The sequence below is a fragment of the Oncorhynchus kisutch genome, linkage group LG7 (genome assembly GCF_002021735.2).
Source record: "Oncorhynchus kisutch isolate 150728-3 linkage group LG7, Okis_V2, whole genome shotgun sequence".
Lineage (NCBI taxonomy): Eukaryota > Metazoa > Chordata > Actinopteri > Salmoniformes > Salmonidae > Oncorhynchus > Oncorhynchus kisutch.
In genome coordinates, this window is record NC_034180.2 from 731,088 (window position 1) to 752,548 (window position 21,461).

The window sequence follows — 21,461 nt, forward strand, 5'->3', positions numbered from 1 at the left end:
ATGGTGGTTTTGGAGCAGTGGCTCTTCCTTGATGAGCGGCCTTTCAGATTATGTCAATATAGGACTCGTTTTACTGTGGATATAGATACTTTTGTACCTTTTTCCTCCAGCATCTTCACAACGTCCTTTGCTGTTGTTCTGGGATTGATTTGCACTTTTCGTACCATAGTACGTTCATCTCTAGGAGATGTTGCTGATATGGGCTAAGTGCATGACTGCTGATGCGAAACCAAATTTTAAAGTTGCGCTTTGTGTATTCTATTATTCTAACTCCCAACAGTAAGTTGAGACTGAGTGAGCTCATGTATTTTTTATATATACACTACCGTTCAAAAGTTTGGGGTCACTTAGAAATGTCCCATTTTTTTGATCAGAAATACAGTGCAGACATCGTTAATGTTGTAAATTACTATTGTAGCTGGAAACGGCAGATTTTTTAATGGAATATCTACATAGGCGTACAGAGGCCCATTATCAGCAACCATTACTCCTGTGTTCAAATGGCACGTTGTGTTAGCTAATCCAAGTTTATCATTTTAAAAGGCTAATTGGTTATTAGAAAACCCTTTTGCAATTGTGTTAGCACAGCTGAAAACTGTTGTCCTAATTAAAGAGGCAATAAAAGTGGCCTTCTTTAGACTAGTTGAGTATCTGGAGCATCAGCATTTGTGATTTCAATTACAGGCTCAAAATGGGTAAGCAAAAATGTACGTTCCCTCAACTGCCAAGGAACCAAATGTGCTATCTGGTGTGTTTGTTTGTTTAAAATACTTTATTTACCTGGCCCGTGTCCCTCTGCATATGTGTCAGCCTGATATTTTTGTTAACTCAGGCTATGCCCATTGTGGCATAAGTTTCTGTTTGGAGGAAATGTCAACTGAAGTTTCGTTTTCATATCATACTGTGTTGCTTTTACAGTTGTGTCCAATGGCATAAAGTACTTAAGTAAAAATACTTTGAAGTACTACTTAAGTATTTTTTGGGGGGGTTATTCTGTACTTTACTTTACTATTTATATTTGGACTTTACTTTACTTCACTACATTCCTAAAGAAAAGAATGTACTTTTTACTCCATACATTTACACTAGCACCCAAAATAGAAAAGATTCACCACTCTACATTTTGAATGCTTAGCAGGACAGGAAAATGGGTCAAATTCTGTATACAACTGTATACACAAAGATTTTCATGTTAATGTGTTTGGTTATCTATGTCATTAATAGTTTATCTTTTAAAGGAAAGTAGTACATTTGATATGTTTGAAGCAGACAGTATGAGTAGATCTAATTATTTAATGTCAAATCATTATTTAGTCAAAGATTTAAAAAATAAAAGAAATCAGTGAAATCTATTTTCTAGAGACAGACCTGCTCCTATTGATTGCCTGAATCTAAAGAAGACCATTGCTGTATCCTGTGGAGTGGAGCATACTGCTGTTCTGACATTTTTTACACAACAATATTTTAAAACCATTTTTTAGGTTTTAAATTGTATCGAAATGCAGTAAATGAGCTTCAGCTTCCGACCTCACTGTGACCCTTAACTACCATAGCAGGCTGTAAGACAAAAAAACACACACTTTAGCTTTGGGGAAGAGGGTTTCAGGTGGGCGGAATGGGGTAGGCTATGGGGGGTGATAAGTGCCAGAATTAAGCCTCGTGAAGCTACTGATACCTCTCACGAAGTCACCTAACGTCTTCCTAGTGCCATAAAATACCAGCATGAATTGACATGGACTGTCAACGGAGACCACAAGGTGTCAAACTGCCAGCACGTACGTACACGTCACGTGACACGTACACGTCATGTATACGTAGTGTTCCTTGTAAGTTTATTATGAACGATCTTACCACGAATGCCTTAAAAATGTCTACATGTGTTAAGCGTCAGTTTAAGTGACTAGTTTATTTTTAAAGATCTCAACATGAACGCCTTACAAACGTCTACATCTACATGATTTTGTAAAAAACATTTTTCATTGCCAGAGTAAGCTAATCAATTGAATTGGTTGATTTAGCTAAAATAGGCATATCACCTCTTCCGACTTCAGTGCATTCAAGACAACTGGGAACTCTGGGAAAAATAGTTTTGAACGGTCATCCAACTCGGAATTCCAATTCAGGCATCTTTCTCTGAACTGAAAATCACTGGTGTCATGATTTGACTTCGATTTTTCAGCAGAGTTCCCAGTTTAACGGTTTAATAGACACAATCACTGACACCATGCAATCCTTAGGCTATACATTTCTGTGGGGATGTCTTATGGTTAAAAGCAGGGCTCGAAATGGGGGGGGTATGTGAGGATATAGGCTTAACCCTTGTTATAGAGACAGGTAAAAAAAGCGTATGCTACCCCTTGTTTAATTAGCCTTAGAAAAACAACCGTCCAGATTATGTAAAGTGATCTAGGGTATAACTCTTAATTGATGATTATTTCCACATAGGCTAGTAGACTATCGACGGTCTTGAACAGCCTCAACATCATTTCTTGGTAGACCTAGAGGCTTATGAAAACATTCACTTTTAAATTAAAGCAAGTGTCACTATCACAGGACAATATGGTTGTTTTATTAAACGCTCCGCAATGTAGAATATTAGTGGTAGGCTATACTTACAGAAAAAGACGAACATCTTAAAATCGGTGTGGGTCTATCCATACACCTAACAGATAAACACAACAATAGATTGACTAGGATCGTTTGACTTTCCCCCGCGTTATATTTGTTCCCAATTAGGCTAAATGTAGTCCTATTAATTTGCTTGGAATGTTTTCCTATGAATATGCATAGACGAACCATTGGGATTAATGATATTTACTATCATCTGCTTTTTTTATGAATAAACCGGCATCGGGGTAAAACAAAAAATATATAATTTCGATGTCCTCCCCACACATGAATGTTACTTACCTTAGATCACAGTCAGCTAATTTCTACTTCACTCATATGCAAATACATTTGATTATTACATTTACACATTTTAGTAATTTAGCAGATTGCCTTATCCAGAGTGACTTACCGGAGCAATTAGTGTTTGCAATGTTAATGTGAGATACACAGATGAACTAAAAACACTATGTGCCCAGTATGATAGAGCAAGACAATTTCTTAGCAGATAATGATAACATGACAATAACAGTAGCTGTAGATGATGTAATGAAAAGTTGGAGGGTGGTTGGTAATGGACGACATCAGGTGGATCCATGCCTGGGTGTTGGGCAGAGCCCCTAGGTCCTGGAGAACAGGTAATGGAGGACATCAGGTGGATCCATGTCTGGGTGTTGGGCAGAGCCCCTAGGTCCTGGAGAACAGGTAATGGAGGACATCAGGTGGATCCATGTCTGGGTGTTGGGCAGAGCCCCTAGGTCCTGGAGAACAGGTAATGGAGGACATCAGGTGGATCCATGTCTGGGTGTTGGGCAGAGCCCCTAGGTCCTGGAGAACAGGTAATGGAGGACATCAGGTGGATCCATGTCTGGGTGTTGGGCAGAGCCCCTAGGTCCTGGAGAACAGGTAATGGAGGACATCAGGTGGATCCATGTCTGGGTGTTGGGCAGAGCCCCTAGGTCCTGGAGGACAGGTAATGGAGGACATCAGGTGGATCCATGTCTGGGTGTTGGGCAGAGCCCCTAGGTCCTGGAGAACAGGTAATGGAGGACATCAGGTGGATCCATGTATGGGTGTTGGGCAGACATGGTCCTGGAGAACAGGGAACAGGGTAGGAGACAGAGACATAAACAAGCAAACACACAGGTTACAGGCTGATCAGGTATTTAAAAATACAGTTAATCAATAGTTTAATTTAAATGTTTGAGTAGACATCCAATATTGTTAACTGCAGACAGAAAGAAAGGATACCCTGTCTGTAATTTGTTATGTCAGTGGGGTTGATGAGGGAGGTAAGGGATGGTCCCTGGAAAAGATGATAGAGGTGAGTTGACAGAGAAACTCTGGGGAGGTGTCATAACCACTGGAGTCATACACCTTAACAGTACCTACCTGGCAGCGGAGGTTACTTACTGTGTCCCAGTGGTTAGCCTTAAGAGTGACTATTTGGAAAAACCTCCGGCCCAGTGTTGGTACTGCAGACAGCATGTCGATGTCGCCCACTATGAGGAGGCAAATGCAAATAGTTATCATCTGAGATTTTTATATTCAGCTTAACGGATGGTGAACCCAGCTAGGAGAGAAAGAGCAGCAAGGTTTTCCAGGTCTCGCCTTCCTTTCGTCCTTCTTCCAAACCAAGTCATTCGCCCGGATGTAGAAGCTCTTGGTCCCATCCTTGATTATCCTCCGGTAGCTCTCCTTCTGTTACTCCTGTGCCTTGTCAATGTTCAATGTCACCTTGATTGATAATATAAATAAATTAAATGTATATTTCATATTATTCCAAATACACTTACATATCTCTTGGAGGGACAGAAAATAAATGAACAGCGGACAATACATTTTTACCTGGTCAAAAACCTCCACATCCTTCTCAGTCCGTGCCTGGAGGGGGTCCTCGAAGGCCTTCTGATCTGGTTCGACAACTTCCACCAGATCAGGTGGAGTTTCAGTGATCTGAAAGTATGTTATACAAAAATAGCAATTGACTTAGTATTGTTTGTCTATCACAAATTTGAAATACTACAGTATTTCCAATAATTGTATATACAATTGCATTGTTTACCACAGTCAATAGCTACAGCTCCAGTCCATATAGCTTCAGCTTCAGTCCATACAGCTCCAGTCCATACAGCTCCAGTCCATACATCTGCAGCTTCAGTCCATACAGCTGCAGCTTCAGTCCATACAGCTGCAGCTTCAGTCCATACAGCAGCAGCTCCAGTCCATACAGCAGCAGCTCCAGTCCGTACAGCAGCAGCTCCAGTCCATACAGCAGCAGCTCCAGTCCATACAGCAGCAGCTCCAGTCCATACAGCAGCAGCTCCAGTCCATACAGCAGCAGCTCCAGTCCATACAGCAGCAGCTCCAGTCCGTACAGCAGCAGCTCCAGTCCATACAGCAGCAGCTCCAGTCCATACAGCAGCAGCTCCAGTCCATACAGCAGCAGCTCCAGTCCATACAGCAGCAGCTCCAGTCCATACAGCAGCAGCTCCAGTCCATACAGCAGCAGCTCCAGTCCATACAGCAGCAGCTCCAGTCCATACAGCAGCAGCTCCAGTCCATACAGCAGCAGCTCCAGTCCATACAGCAGCAGCTCCAGTCCATACAGCAGCAGCTCCAGTCCATACAGCAGCAGCTCCAGTCCATACAGCAGCAGCTCCAGTCCATACAGCAGCAGCTCCAGTCCATACAGCAGCAGCTCCAGTCCGTACAGCAGCAGCTCCAGTCCATACAGCAGCAGCTCCAGTCCGTACAGCAGCAGCTCCAGTCCATACAGCAGCAGCTCCAGTCCATACAGCAGCAGCTCCAGTCCATACAGCAGCAGCTCCAGTCCATACAAGCCAGTCACAGCTGCAGCTCCAGTCCATACAGCAGCAGCTCCAGTCCGTACAGCAGCAGCTCCAGTCCATACAGCAGCAGCTCCAGTCCATACAGAAGCAGCTCCAGTCCATACAGCAGCAGCTCCAGTCCATACAGCAGCAGCTCCAGTCCATACAGCAGCAGCTCCAGTCCATACAGCAGCAGCTCCAGTCCATACAGCAGCAGCTCCAGTCCGTACAGCAGGCTATAGGGTGAGTGCTCTGGAGGCCTGGACACTGTTGTTGTGTGCAAAGAGAATGACCTTCAGGTTGTCCTCCCACCATTCCCGGAACCCGTCAAGGGACTTGCCCATGGCAGTCTTGAGGGTGTGGTTGGTTCGTTCATCCAAACCTGGAGGAGGGGGTAGGAAAGGGATATCTATTGACAATGGAAGATATTAAAATGTTGGATTATGTCAAATCAAATCAAATTGTATTTGTCACATGCTCCAAATCCAACAGGTAGACCTTTCTGTAAAATGCTTACTTACAAAAGCCCTTAACCAACAATGCAGTTCAAGAAACAGTTAAGAAAATATTTACTAAATAAACTAAAGTAAAAATAGTCTAATAAAAAGTAACACAATAAAAATAACAATAACGAGGCTATATACAGGAGGTACCGGTACCGAGTGGAGGTACAGGTTAGTAACCCCATGGAAGGTCACTGATGCCAGGAGAAGTGTGAAGACGGATGAAAACGTAAATCAACAAAATTAATGTTACTGTGTGAATGAAATTGTCATGTTTGGATTGTTCAAGAGTTCGTAAAGAGCTATGAATTTGGATATATTTCATTGTACTGCAGATGCTATTGATTTATAGTTACAGGGAAACTGTGGATAGTTCAGAGGAAGCAACACAAGGGTGTGCTCCTATCATTTAAATATAGTTGATTAGATTAGAATCTGGTTGTGTTTTCCTTTCTTACATTTTCCCCTGAGCCATATGTGTACCCAATTCAGCTAAATGTAATCCTATTGATAAGCTTGAAATGTTTTCCTATTTAATTTGCATAAGTTAACCATTGTGATGAATGATATTTACTATCTTCTGCTTTTTATGAATAAACGGGCATCGGTAAAAACAACCACAACAAAAGGTTTCGATGCTCTGCATAGGCCCTTTGATTTTTCATTTGTTTTCCAGGAACGACGACTGTAGTGGAAGAATGAGAGAAGGTGATGTACTGGTGACTGGCTGGTGTGTGAGGCCCAGCATGATGACTCAATCACCATTTATTGCATTGTCTGGGTGGAAGACCATCTGTGGCCTTTTACAAGGTTCAAACATACCTTTAATTCAATTTAAGGGGCTTTATTGTCATGGGAAACATATGTTTACATTGCCAATGCAAGTGAAATAGATAATTAACACAAGTGAAATAAACGATCAAAAGTTAACAGTAAACATTACACTCACAAAAGTTCCAGAAGAATAAAGACATTTCAAATGTCTATATACAAATCAAATCAAATATCAAATCAAATCAAATTTTATTTGTCACATACACATGGTTAGCAGATGTTAGTGCGAGTGTAGCGAAATCCTTGTGCTTCTAGTTCCGACAATGCAGTAATAACCAACAAGTAATCTAGCTAACAATTCCAAAACTACTACCTTATAGACACAAGTGTAAGGGGATAAAGAATATGTACATAAAGATATATGAATGAGTGATGGTACAGAGCGGCATAGGCAAGATACAGTAGATGGTATTGAGTGCAGCATATACATATGAGATGAGTATGTAAACAAAGTGGCATAGTTAAAGTGGCTAGTGATACATGTATTACATAAGGATGCAGTAGGTGATATAGAGTACAGTATATACGTATACATATGAGATGAATAATGTAGGGTATGTAAACATTATATTAGGTAGCATTGTTTAAAGTGGCTAGTGATATATTTTACATTTCCCATCAATTCCCATTATTAAAGTGGCTGGAGTTGAGTCAGTGTGTTGGCAGCAGCCACTCAATGTTAGTGGTGGCTGTTTAACAGTCTGATGGCCTTGAGATAGAAGCTGTTTTTCAGTCTCTCGGTCCCAGCTTTGATGCACCTGTACTGACCTCGCCTTCTGGATGATAGCGGGGTGAACAGGCAGTGGCTCGGGTGGTTGTTGTCCTTGATGATCTTTATGGCCTTCCTGTGACATCGGGTGGTGTAGGTGTCCTGGAGGGCAGGTAGTTTGCCCCCGGTGATGCGTTGTGCAGACCTCACTACCCTCTGGAGAGCCTTACAGTTGTGGGCGGAGCAGTTGCCGTACCAGGCGGTGATACAGCCTGACAGGATGCGAGGATCTTGTGAGGATCTTAAAACATCTAAGGTTAAAAAGATGCATTCAGTATCAGTTGATAAAGATTGATAACATTCATATAATTGTGTTAAAGTTCAAATCTGTCAAAGGGTACGAATTGTGAGAGTAATGTGTAAATGTTATATTGATTACTTGATTTTGTAGTGCCTAAAAGTGTTAATCTGTGATCTACGAAATGCTCTTAATCTATGAGCCGGAGATCGATTGCTCTGGTCTCCACCCATATTCCTGGGGAAAATCGCAGTCTTTTTCTCATTCAACTAAACGTTAAATTGAGAATACAACACCGTATCACTCTCGTGATTATTTCTCCCCTGTTTTCAGGTACTTTATTGATGATAAAAATAGTAATTTAAATGTTATAACTCACTAACATGTCAAGAGTGTTTAAGGTGTGTCTTAGTAACGTTTTGAGGAAGTTAGAGTTAAGTTTGAAGAGAGTAATATTAGCCCTGCTTGGTTGAAGTGAAGAATAGCATCGTACTGAGAGTAGCTGCCATTTTATGTCGATTGTGAATGAACATGTACGTTGTTAATAAGATATTTTGCTGTGTTATTTGTATAATGGTTTTTCTGTTGTTTTGTGAAATTGATTCAACTAAACGTTAAATTGAGAATACAACACCGTATCACTCTCGTGATTATTTCTCCCCTGTTTTCAGGGGCGTAACATTTTTGGAGGCACCGCTGAGATTTCTGCCCAGTTTCCACACCCTGGTCGCTGAATTCCGAGCCAGCTAAATCTCCACATAACAACTCAGGCAGGCTGCAGTGAGGAAAGTGTTGCTGTTCGAGGGAAGTTGGAAGTTAGTGGTTAAGTACGTGTCAACTGAGGCCATTGATCGACCATCAGAGACAGGAAGGACCATCTAATTCAGAGTCAACTCCTGCACAGTAAAAGTTCCTCCTGTTCTGTCAACATGACAAGCGCCTTGGAAGAACTACAGGAAGAGGTAGTAGGAGAATTGCACACCCTGACTAAAGACAAATTACTAGAGATATGTGATTTCCTTGAAATATCAGGCGAACAGAGAAGAGATGTTAAAGACAAATCCCGCATAGCATTAATGACTCGCATTATGATGTTCCTTGAAAGAGAGGAAGTTGCAGAGTTAGAAGATGGCGGCATGTCGGAATTGTTGCTACTTAGAGACGAAATGACAGAGATGATCAGTGGCATAGATAACAAAACAGGGCAAATTGACCATGATATTGAACCAGCCGGAACACATCACAGAATAGAGGAATTGAGAACTGTAACTCCACAACAAGGGGTGGGAACTGAGCAGATTATTGCAGCCAAAGCCAGTGATTCTCTGCGTCAGCCCCAACAACATGCCAATCTTCAGGGGAGCGTGCCGCTCTCACCCAATGCACAGCCCAGCTCATACTGGCGCAAAGAGTTTAAAATTTCTGGTCAGATAGGTGAACCGGGCCAGAAAGAAAAACTTATTTTTTCCAGCCTTGTCCATCAGATTGAAAATGGACTTAACAGAGGATATCCTGAGGTAGAAATAGTAGACGCAGTAGTCAGGGCTATTTCTCCAGGCTCACAGCTACGCAGCTACTTGGAAGGTAAACCCCAGCTAACTCTTCCCACACTTAGATGTATCCTGCGTTCCCACTTCCAAGAGAAGAGTGCAACAGAGCTTTACAAACAGCTAGCTTCAGAAGCACAGCATAGCAAGGAGACCCCTCAAAGTTTCCTGATGCGCGTTTTAGATTTGAGGCAAAAAGTACTGTTTGCATCCCAGGAGTCAGAATCAGGGCTTAAGTATGACCCTGCTCTAGTCCAGAGCATGTGTTTTCACACAGTCCTTACGGGTCTCCAGAGTGACAGTATCAGGATTGACATGCAGCCTCTCCTGCTAGAGAGCAAAACATCAGATGAGGTTTTGCTAGAGAAGCTTAACATTGCTTGTGCTAATGAGATAGAAAGACGAAACAAAAAGCGGTTTAATGCCCCACAGCCTGCTACAACTGTAAGTGTAGTCCAGTTAGAAGATACGCCATCTGCAAAGTGTCCTGTGAAGGAAGCCAAAACTACGATACCCGCAGGACTGTTAACAGAGTTAGCTGAACTTAAGACAGGTGTAGCTTCTCTAAAAGGTCTCAGTGCAGAGATTGCTCAGATTAAAGAGACATTACAGCAGCCTATGTTTCAGTCACCGCCTTGTGCCTATGCCCCACCCCCAGTTAGGAGGCCAAATAGGGACCCCCAGCCACCTGTTTCCCAGCAGCAGTATTACAGCAACTACAGTCGGTCCCAAGCACCTGACCCTGCGCAGCATCAATATGCACCTAACCGGTATACCAACCACTCTGCTCAAGCTCCAAGGAGGTGTTTTGTCTGCCAGCAGGCCAGAACAGATGCACGCTGCACACACTGCTTCCGATGTGGGAGTGGAGAACATTTTCAAGCTGGATGTAAAATCCGGGGAGCCAGACCATCAAGGGAGGCCCCTTTTAAACGGAAACGGGTTACCGCTGAGGGACGAGTGTTAACCGTAGCTACCAAAAAGTCCCAGGAATGTGCAAATTGTGCCAGAGAAGATTTATTTGGAACCTGAAACAATGTTCATCATGTAAAGAGACACTGTACTGTTCCAAAGTATGTCAAAACCAACATTGGATTAAACATAAGGAAAAATGCACTCACCTGAAAATTGATTCTAATAGTGAAAGGTTTTCCTGTACAGAGGAAAATGCCCACTCCTTACCATCCCTAGCTCAAGGTTGCCACCCCCGTAAGGTCACCTCGCTAGTAGGCAGACAGTGCCTTATTGAGTGTCACCTGAATCGCCACCACCTCCAAGCTCTATGGGACACAGGCTCTCAGGTATCGGTCATTGATGAATGATGGAAAGAGGAATCTCTCCCAAACGCAAGGCTGAGAGATGTTTCAGAAATTCTGGACTCACCTGATGATCTAAGGTTGACTGCAGCAAATGGGACTGAAATGCCGTACCTGGGATGGATTGAAACAACTTTTCGGCTAGCCTCTGAAACTGACCAAACAAAGGAACTGATCATCCCGGTGCTGGTAATGAAAGGCTGTCACCTATCACATCCCATCATAGGTTTCAATGTTATCGAGCACATCCTGACAATGACCGAAAAGACTAAACGATACAGTACAGTAAAAACAGCTTTCCCAAGCCTCAATAGAAACTAGGTGAGAGCTTTTATACAGGCTGTTAGCGCAGAACAGACAGATGAATACGCAGTGAAAACCAAGAAAGAGAAGGTTGCTGTACCAAAACACAGTAGCATTCAGATTGAGTGCCGTGTAGCTTCCCAGCCTTTCAAAGATGACATGACAATGCTTTTCCAGCCAGACCTGAACCCGCAGTGGCCAGACGACCTTGAGTTCTTTGACACACTAGTCAGAGTCAGGAAAGGTGTTTTTCCAGTTATCCTGCTTGATGTCTCTAACCCCACTGACCACGCCATTGCCCTGCTAGGACGCACAATAATCGGTACAGTACAAACCATTATGACTGTGTTACCTGCCCAAGTCTTTGAAAAAACTGTCACCCCAGCCACAGTGAATCACACCAGCGTTCGAACCCCATGTACTGCTACTGAACAGTGGGATCCACCAGTAGATTTAACTCACCTAACCGAAGAACAGAGAGAGGTTGTTAGGCAAATGCTTAGAGAAGAGTGTCACTCCTTCTCCAGATCAGACAATGACATTGGCTGCATTGAACGATTGAAAATGACTATTTCTCTAAAGGACTCTGAACCAGTAAAGCGCACATACATGTCAGTGCCCAGGCCACTGTATCAGGAGATGAAGGGTTACATTTATGACCTCATAGTCCAGGGCTGGGTTAGGAAGTCAAACTCTTCATATTCTTCACCTGTCGTGTGCGTTCGTAAGAAGGACGGGACCCTCCGGTTGTGTATAGATTACAGAGACCTGAACAGAAAGACACATCCCGACCGCCAGCCCATCCCTCGGGTCCAAGACATCATGGACAGTTTAGGTGGTAATTCCTGGTTCTCCCTCTTAGATCAGGGGAAAGCGTATCACCAGGGGTTCATCTCTGAAGAGAGCAGACCACTGACAGCATTTGTGACCCCATGGGGACTCTATGAGTGGATACGTATGCCATTCGGCCTCATGAACGCTCCTGCAGCTTTTCAGCGGTGTATGGAGGAGTGTTTGGAAGGGCTCCGGGATAACATCTGCATTCCTTATCTGGACGACACGCTAGTTTTCAGTAAAACATTCGACAGCCATGTGAATGATGTGCGAAAAGTTTTGCAGCGTCTCAGAGAGTATGGCATTAAACTCAAGCCAAGTAAGTGTGATCTCTTTAAACCCCAGGTCCGTTATTTGGGCAGAATAGTGTCTGCAGAGGGCAGCCGAGTTGACCCAGCCGATTTTGAAGCAGTAAGAGCATTGAAAGAAATCAGACCAGAGACTGTGGGCCAGCTCAGAAAAATGCTTGGTTTACTCACTTACTACAGACAGTACATCAAAGACTTTTCTAGGAGTGCCTGCTGCCTGTATGACCTCCTGAAAGCAGATTCAGAGAAATTACCTGACCACCCACGGAAAACAAAAACAAAGAAAGTAAGTCATGTGGTGCCCTCAAACAAGCCAATCCTGTGGACTGACCAGCATCAACAGGCACTTGAACAGCTGATTGAGTGTTTGCTTCACCCACCAGTTTTAGGTTACCCTGATTTCACTCAGCCATTTGTTGTACACACTGATGCGTCACACCAAGGCTTGGGAGCAGTTCTTTATCAAAAGCAAGAGGGGAAGCTTAGGGTCATTACTTATGGCTCTCGAACCTTAACAGCAGCTGAGAAGAACTATCACTACCACTCGAGCAAGCTAGAATTTCTAGCTCTAAAATGGGCAATCACTGATAAGTTCCATGACTATTTGTACTATGCTCCGACCTTCACTGTATACAGCGATAACAACCCGCTCTGCTACATTCTGTCTACTGCAAAACTGAACGCAACCACTTCCAGGTGGGTTGCAGACTTTGCTGATTTCCACTTTACAATAAAGTACAGGCCAGGCAGAGAGAACGGTGATGCAGATGCTTTGTCAAGGATGCCACTGGATGTAGAGTCACTGATGAGAGAATGTTCTGAGGAGCTTCCACCAGACACCATCGCCGCCACGATACAAGCAGTTGAGGTACAGAAAGAGGCTGTTGTACCTTGGTCATTTTCAGCTGCATCTATGGCAGTATCAGCTGAAGGTGAGACAACCACTGCAACAACCAGCTCGATCCCAAAAGATGGGATAAGAGAAGCACAAGAATCTGATCCGGTCATCCGTCCTGTGCTCAATTTCAAACTGTCTGGTTCCAAACCGCCAGTTAAAGAGCAAAAGAAATTCAGTCCAAAGACAAAATGCCTATTCAGAGAATGGGACAAATTGACAATAGACAGTGATGGCATTCTGTACAGAATCACTACAGCCCGCAAGCAGTTAGTTCTACCAGAGCAGTACAAAGGTAAAGTGATGGAAGAGTTGCACAATAACATGGGACACCAAGGTACTGACCGCACTGTATCACTAGTACGTGACCGCTTCTTCTGGCCATATATGCAATCTGACATCGAGCACTATGTGACTAAAACTTGTAGCTGTGTCAAGCAGAAAAAGCCAGCCCATGCAACAAGAGCTCCTCTGACAAACATTGTGACAACACAGCCATTTGAACTGGTATGTATTGACTTCCTTCATCTCGACAGATGCAAAGGGGGATATGAGTACATCCCCGTGATTGTTGATCATTTTACACGGTTCACTCAAGCCTACGCCACCACATCAAAGTCAGGTAAAACTGCTGCAAATCTCATCTTCAATGACTTTGCCCTGAAGTTTGGGTTCCCGTCCCGCATCCACCATGACCAAGGGGGAGAATTTGAAAATCAGTTGTTCCATCAGTTAAAGAAACTCAGTGGCATGGCGGGGTCCAGGACAACACCCTATCACCCGATGGGAAACGGTCAAGCGGAACGCATGAACAGAACATTGTTGCAAATGTTAAAGACACTAACTGAGACACAAAAGTCAAATTGGAAGGAGTCTCTGAACAAACTGGTTTATGCCTATAACTGCACCCGTTGCGAAGTGACTGGCTATTCACCATTTTATCTTCTGTTTGGGAGATCACCCAGGCTTCCAGTTGATATGCTCTTTGGATTGTGCACAGAGGCAGGTTCCAGTAACCAGCGAGAATACGTGGAGAACTGGAAACGAGGGATGGAAGAAGCATACGCCATTGCAAATGAAAATGCTCAGAAAGCCGCTGAAAGAAGTAAGAAGTACTATGACACTAAAGTTAGGAGTTCAGTGCTACAGCCTGGCGAGCGAGTTCTGATTAAAAACCTGACACCAAGAGGAGGACCAGGAAAACTCCGTAACTATTGGGAAAATACAATTCACACAGTGGTGAGACAAATGGGTTCAGACCTGCCGATTTATGAATTGAGACCAGAAAAGGGTAGGGGACGCTCCAGGGTCCTGCACAGAAATCTGCTCATGTCCTGTGACCACTTACCTTTTGAGACACAACCAGAAATGACCAAAGTGGACAGAAGTCAGAAAACGAGGAGACACCAGCCTGCATCACAGACTCTAGATTCTGATGAAGATAGTGGGGATGAATATGACCTTCATCATGAGCCGCTACAGGTTCCCACATCTCCTACAGTACCTGAGGAGAGGAATGCTGAACCAGCGGGAGAGTGGGAACACAGGCCCCCAACAGTGAAACAGACAGTTGCAGTGCCAGTCCCTGATACGCTACCAGCACAGCTTCTTGTTGAAAAGCGGCGGGAGGAGACAACAACAGTTAAAGACCTGCCTGCTGAGGAGAGTAACTTGCCTGCTGAAAATTTGCCTGATGATCGTCCACCAAGTGCCTTTCCTTCATATACTGATGCTGCTGAACCTGAGGAACCAGCCTACCCACTGCCACAAAGAGAGAGACACCCTCCAAGACGTATCACCTATGATCAGCTTGGTATCCCTTCCTGCTACAGTATACAGCCACAGCCACAGTTGTTCCCTGTCTACTCTGCACCAGGACTGGTTCCATGGCTGCCATCACTACAGCAATGTTACTTTCAGCCACCTTACATGTATGGGCTTCAGCAAACATGAGACTACAGAGTTGACATGTTTGACCATGGACTACTGTCTGATTTCACAGACTGTCAAAAGAGACAATTTGCAGACTATGCATATAGATCATTAAAATTGATGGACTGTTGATCAATAGTATGAGAAAATACTGCTTATGTTATATAGCTGGTCAACAGATATGGACTGTGAATATAACTTGTTAGTTATATTTGAACTGTGACCCTTGACCTTACAGAAGAGGATTTTCTAGGTCCAGTGCATACGGACTGTTGAAGAAGACAATGTTGGTAATGTTGGGACAACATTTATTGTGTCGGGGAGAGTGTGACAGGTTAAAGGAAATAGTCATAGCCTGTTATACATTAAAAAGTATTAGTAAGTTCATAGTATGTGAGGATCTTAAAACATCTAAGGTTAAAAAGATGCATTCAGTATCAGTTGATAAAGATTGATAACATTCATATAATTGTGTTAAAGTTCAAATCTGTCAAAGGGTACGAATTGTGAGAGTAATGTGTAAATGTTATATTGATTACTTGATTTTGTAGTGCCTAAAAGTGTTAATCTGTGATCTACGAAATGCTCTTAATCTATGAGCCGGAGATCGATTGCTCTGGTCTCCACCCATATTCCTGGGGAAAATCGCGGTCTTTTTCTCATTCAACTAAACGTTAAATTGAGAATACAACACCGTATCACTCTCGTGATTATTTCTCCCCTGTTTTCAGGTACTTTATTGATGATAAAAATAGTAATTTAAATGTTATAACTCACTAACATGTCAAGAGTGTTTAAGGTGTGTCTTAGTAACGTTTTGAGGAAGTTAGAGTTAAGTTTGAAGAGAGTAATATTAGCCCTGCTTGGTTGAAGTGAAGAATAGCATCGTACTGAGAGTAGCTGCCATTTTATGTCGATTGTGAATGAACATGTACGTTGTTAATAAGATATTTTGCTGTGTTATTTGTATAATGGTTTTTCTGTTGTTTTGTGAAATTGATTCAACTAAACTTTAAATTGAGAATACAACACCGTATCACTCTCGTGATTATTTCTCCCCTGTTTTCAGGGGCGTAACACATACCCATCCACATTTACAATGTAATTTATCAATTAGATAAATAATACTAACACATCAAATTACATTATTATTGTACACTAGCCTACTCGACACAGTAAATAATATTGCCTATGTGCTTTCAACTCGTTATCAACAAAAATAAATTATTTTCAAATAAACCAAATTTGCCTTATTCACACAGTAGGCCTAAATATTTGCCAACAATATCACAACTTAAATATAGTGTACTTACAATCGGATCAAAGACATCTTGGTAATTATTTTCATCATCTCTAAGGAAACTATCTAGGGTATACACTCTGGAAAATCACTTCTGCCGCTTGTAAAAAAACAAGCAAATGAATGTCTGTGTCGCCACCGAGCTCTCAAATACCGTGCCCGTCTCTCACTTTATGAACAGTCACTGCTATCTGGATTCCTTGGGATGTCCCTACCCTGAACCCTAAACCCTAAACTATAACCCTAACTATAACTATAACACTAAACTGAACCATTTTACTTTTATACTTGATTGAGGGAGGGACATCCCAAGGAATCCGAATAGCACGGACCCTCTGGGAAAGCCTATTAACTCCTCTATTCAATTGAAAGCCATGGACTCAACTCCTATTGGTTGTTTGATGCTGGGATCTGGTAACATCTACAAGTCTCTGCTAGGTAAAGCCCCGCCTTATCTCAGCTCACTGGTCACCATAGCAGCACCCACCAGTAGCACGGGCTCCAGCAGGTATATCTCACTGGTCACCCCCAAAGCCAATTCTTCCTTTGGCTGCCTCTCCTTCCAGTTCTCTGCTGCCAATGACTGGAACGAACTGCAAAAATCTCTGAAGCTGGAGACTCTTACCTCCCTCACTAGCTTTAAGCACAAATCACTGCACCTGTACATAGCTCAACTGTAAATAGCCCATCCAATCTACCTCATCCCCACACTGTATTTATTTATTTATCTTGCTCCTTTGTACCCCAGTATCTCAACTTGCACATTCATCTTCTGCACATCCTACCATTCCAGTGTTTAATTACTATATTGTAATTAATTTGTCACCATAGCCTATTTTTTGCTTTACCTCTCTTATCCTACCTCATTTGCACATGCTGTATATAGATGTTTCTACTGTATTATTGATTGTATGTTTGTTTATTCCATGTGTAACTCTGTGTTGTTGTATGTGTCAAACTGCTTTGCATTATTTTGGCCAGGTCACAGTTGCAAATGAAAATGTGTTCTTAACTAGCCTACCTGGTTAAATAAAGGGGAAATAAAAATAAATAAATAAAAAACACCATCTGTGATTGGCTAACAACATTTAGATCTGTATACAGCGAGATAAGATAACATACCATCGCATGAGGTGTTGAGGCAAAGGCAGATTACCTATAGATTGGACGCAATTTGTTCTAGGCCATTATTGATAACAAGGTGGCTATATCGGAATGTCGGCTTGCACGGGGAAAACTGTACATTTCTAACAGTTATGGTTGAGATTGAATCAATATAAATATAAACTATGCACCTTTTGACATTCATTAACACGCAGATGTCATGCAGAGGTTGGTATCTGGTCATGTCAGTCAGACGTTCAATAGCAGTCAACAGCCAAACAGTGGTACGGATGCCTAGGCTTAATTCTGGCACACATCACCCCCCATATCTGTCAACAGCCAAACAGTGGTACGGTGCCTAGGCTTAATTCTGGCACACATCACCCCCCATATCTGTCAACAGCCAAACAGTGGTACGGGTGCCTAGGCTTAATTCTGGCACACATCACCCCCCATATCTGTCAATGCAGCTTTTGAGTCAACATGTTGAAATGTACCTTACTTAAATCTGGCTTAGTGTGAGGTCAATAACTCTGAACAACATCATCATGGGCTAACAAAATGTGCAATAGCAAGCTAACAAAGTTTTACACCGGGTCTCCTTCTAATCTTTGCACCACAGATAGAACAATGAGACAGATATTTCACTGGATTTTTAAATGTGAAGAATCCGCTTGGCGTTTTTACTCTCAAATATGGTAGTGAGAGGAAGCCCACTGGCGAGCATTGGGAGAAGAAGGAACGAGATGGATTTTGGCCTACATTCTGCACATTATTTCATCGATGAAACATTTGATCTCAATACAGTTTTCTGTTTCCAAAATTAGAGTATGTTATGAACCGAGTGGACTAAGGTTTGTAGACTTTAACCTTTCCAAAGATTTTAAAAATCGCGTTGTTTAGGAGTGCAAAGGCGAATTGAGTTATTGCACACGCGCACTTTAGAGTAGTTGTTCCCTAACGGAAAAATGCAGATGATGCTAGAACGCACTAATAGGATCTCGCTAGCTCGTGCTTGGCCCCCTCATTGCTTGTTCTGGGTCATTTGTTACCATTGGAAACGGCAGGCTGTGGTCTATCTTGGTTTAGATAGACAAATCTTTGTTTGCGCTCTCTCCCTCGGAGAAGGAACAGTCGCCAGCGCGCCGAAATATACTTTTTAGGTACGACTCCAAAATGACTTTGGCTAACCACTTTGACTCCGCCTCCTAAAAGTGCCACCGTACACATAACTGCTGGTTTTAGGCAACACTAAAAAGGCAGGGCTGGCCAGGGCTCATGTTTGGAGTATTCATTGCAGCAGGTCAAAAGACTCTGGGCTGAGATAAAATCACGGGTTTGGTGACGTCATTGGTTTCGACATAATTCTGACTTTATGAATGTGGTTACTAGTGACGACCCTCTGAGGCTCGAACCCCTCGTTCTGTTCTGCTGATTGGCCAAAGAATGATAAACGAAATTAATGAAAGCCAATTATACTTTATCGATCAGATAGCTGAGCGTTCCTCAGATAAGGTAATTGGGGCCAATCAACGCAAACTGTTTACATTTTCATTATGGGGGTCCAATCAATTATGCAGTGCATACAATCTGGAAAATCAGTGATCATTGATAACTACTTGCAAATTGGATTTAATGCCTTCTGATATTTTACTAAAAGTAGCTCACACACAGGCACATGCGCGCGCACATGTACACAGGTAGTGCCCTATACAGTCTTCCTAGGTGGACCACACTTTAGTCATTCATCAGTCAGTCATCATGTTCTGCTGGGGAGACGGTTCGAGTGGACAGTTTGGTGTAAACTTTGAGAATGTGTCTGTTCCGATAGCAGGGACTATATGCTCTGATAAAGTCACATAAATTGTTTGTGGGGAACAACACACTTTATTTCTCACCGTAGATGGCAGGATCCTATCATGCGGGCGCAACTCAAAGGGACAACTTGGCAGACAGAGGAACAGAGATTCAAAACTACCGGGTAATACATAATTGAATGATATCTGAATATTTGGGTGCAAGGTTCGCTATGTAGGCTATGTACAGAATATGTGCAATGATCGCTAGGTAGGTTATTTCAGATTAAAGTGCGGCTAAAATGATGCTTGCGTTATAATCATTTTATTCTTTATCATTATGCTAACATTTTCTTTTCACAATATTGTTCATAATTACAGATTATATTAAAATGTGTAGTAGCCTATATTTAGCCTAGTGAACTTTACCACAACTTTCAGAAATTGGTACACTATCCCTCAATAAAACTACAACATCGGCTCAATTTCAGTTTCGTTTCTCCATCCAAATCAGAAGAACGAAGGTGAACTGTTGCTATGTAATTTACGTCATCCTCAAGAATATGAACTTTCATTTAGTCAATGGTGCCCTGAGGACATAACATCTAAAACTACAAGATACGATAACAAGTACATTACATTAGAACATTTATCATCACAGGCATCATGAACAAATTATTTAAGTCGATCAAAACAATTGCACACCTCGGTGAACTCATTTATCATCAGGGTGTTAAACTGCCCTAGTGGCACCAGGGAATCCAAATGTAATAGTATTTAACCCTTTCCAAGACATAGGACTTCCAAATAAAACTGTGTGTTCTACCCGTTTCAGCCCCAGTGGAGGGTCTGGGGGTAGTGGTCTCTGTGGCTTGTGGTCAGGACCACTCTGTAGCTGTGTGCGCATCAGGACAGGTCTACTCCTGGGGGGCAGGGGGTGAGGGACAGCTGGGCATCGCACCTACTACTGTCTCCAAAGTCCCCAGGCCAAGGCAAGGAAACCTCCACTTCAACTTGAAATAGATCTTGATAGTGAAATATCATCTATGATTTACATTGTCAAGTAATGAGAGCCCTCTTGGATTCCACTGATCGCTAACAAAGACAATATGTACTAGATGTCTCCTTTTTTTTTCACAGACCAGTTCCAATACCTTCGCCCTTGCCGATAACAGTGATACAGGTTGCTTGTGGAAATTCCCATTCTTTGGCCCTGACTAAAGGTATAACGTACTGTACCTACTGATGTCTCTCACACAGACTACATTCCATCTAAACTATGATAACCACATGCCTCAGTTAGACTACACTTAGAAAAAAAGGTGCTGTCTTAAACCTAAAAGGGTTATTCAGCAGTCCCCATATGAGAACCCAGTTCTACATGGAACCCAAAAGTGTTCTACCTGGAGCCAAAAAGGCTTTTATTAGAGGACAGCTGAAGAACTATTTGTTCTAAGAGTGAACATCAAAAGGACAGTGAGATGATATTTATTAGGAAAGAATGTAACTCTGGAATTGTTGTGATGTAATTGTAATGTAATATGTCATTTCTTTGTCTTCCACAGGAGGACAGGTGTTCTCATGGGGTCTGAACAGCCATGGACAGCTGGGCCTGGGGAAGGGAGTCCCTCTGCAGCCCATACCTGCCCTGGTGCGCTCCCTCATAGGGGTCCCAGTGACCCAGGTAGCAGCCGGAGGAACCCACACTCTGGCCCTCACCCTCCCAGGCCTGGTCTACTGCTGTGGGGCGAACAGGGCTGGGCAGCTGGGACTCAACCGTGTGGATGAGAAAGGTACTACGACACTCTCTCTCTTCGTACGCTACTTGTATAAAAAGCTAATCAGGCTTATCCACCAGCATTTTCTCATTTGAACTTGGATTCCTTTGTTATAACCACTAAGTCATTTTCCAGATGTATTATAATGAGTGGGAATATTGTATGATGCTTGTATGATGCTTGTTCCCCCTGCCAGGCCGGTTCAACATCTGTTCTGTGCCTGCTCTCAGAGTCTTGGGGGTTTCCTTCATCAGCTGTGGAGAGGCACATTCTGCTGTTCTCACCAAGGTATCATACTATTACTGTGGAGAGGGACACTGTTGTTCTCACCAAGGTATCATACTATTACTGTGGAGAGGGACACTGCTGTTCTCACCAAGGTATCATACTATTACTGTGGAGAGGGACACTGCTGTTCTCACCAAGGTATCATACTATTACTGTGGAGAGGGACACTGCTGTTCTCACCAAGGTATCATACTATTACTGTGGAGAGGGACACTGCTGTTCTCACCAAGGTATCATACTATTACTGTGGAGAGGGACACTGCTGTTCTCACCAAGGT

The 21,461-nt window shown here is 42.8% G+C and overlaps 1 protein-coding gene across 3 annotated transcripts in view; it reads left to right on the forward strand.

Annotated features, from left to right (window-relative positions):
* Window positions 1–21,461, forward strand: part of LOC109877635 (probable E3 ubiquitin-protein ligase HERC6) — a 44,492-nt gene that overhangs the window by 13,614 nt on the left and 9,417 nt on the right. The gene's annotated exons all lie outside the window — the stretch shown is intronic.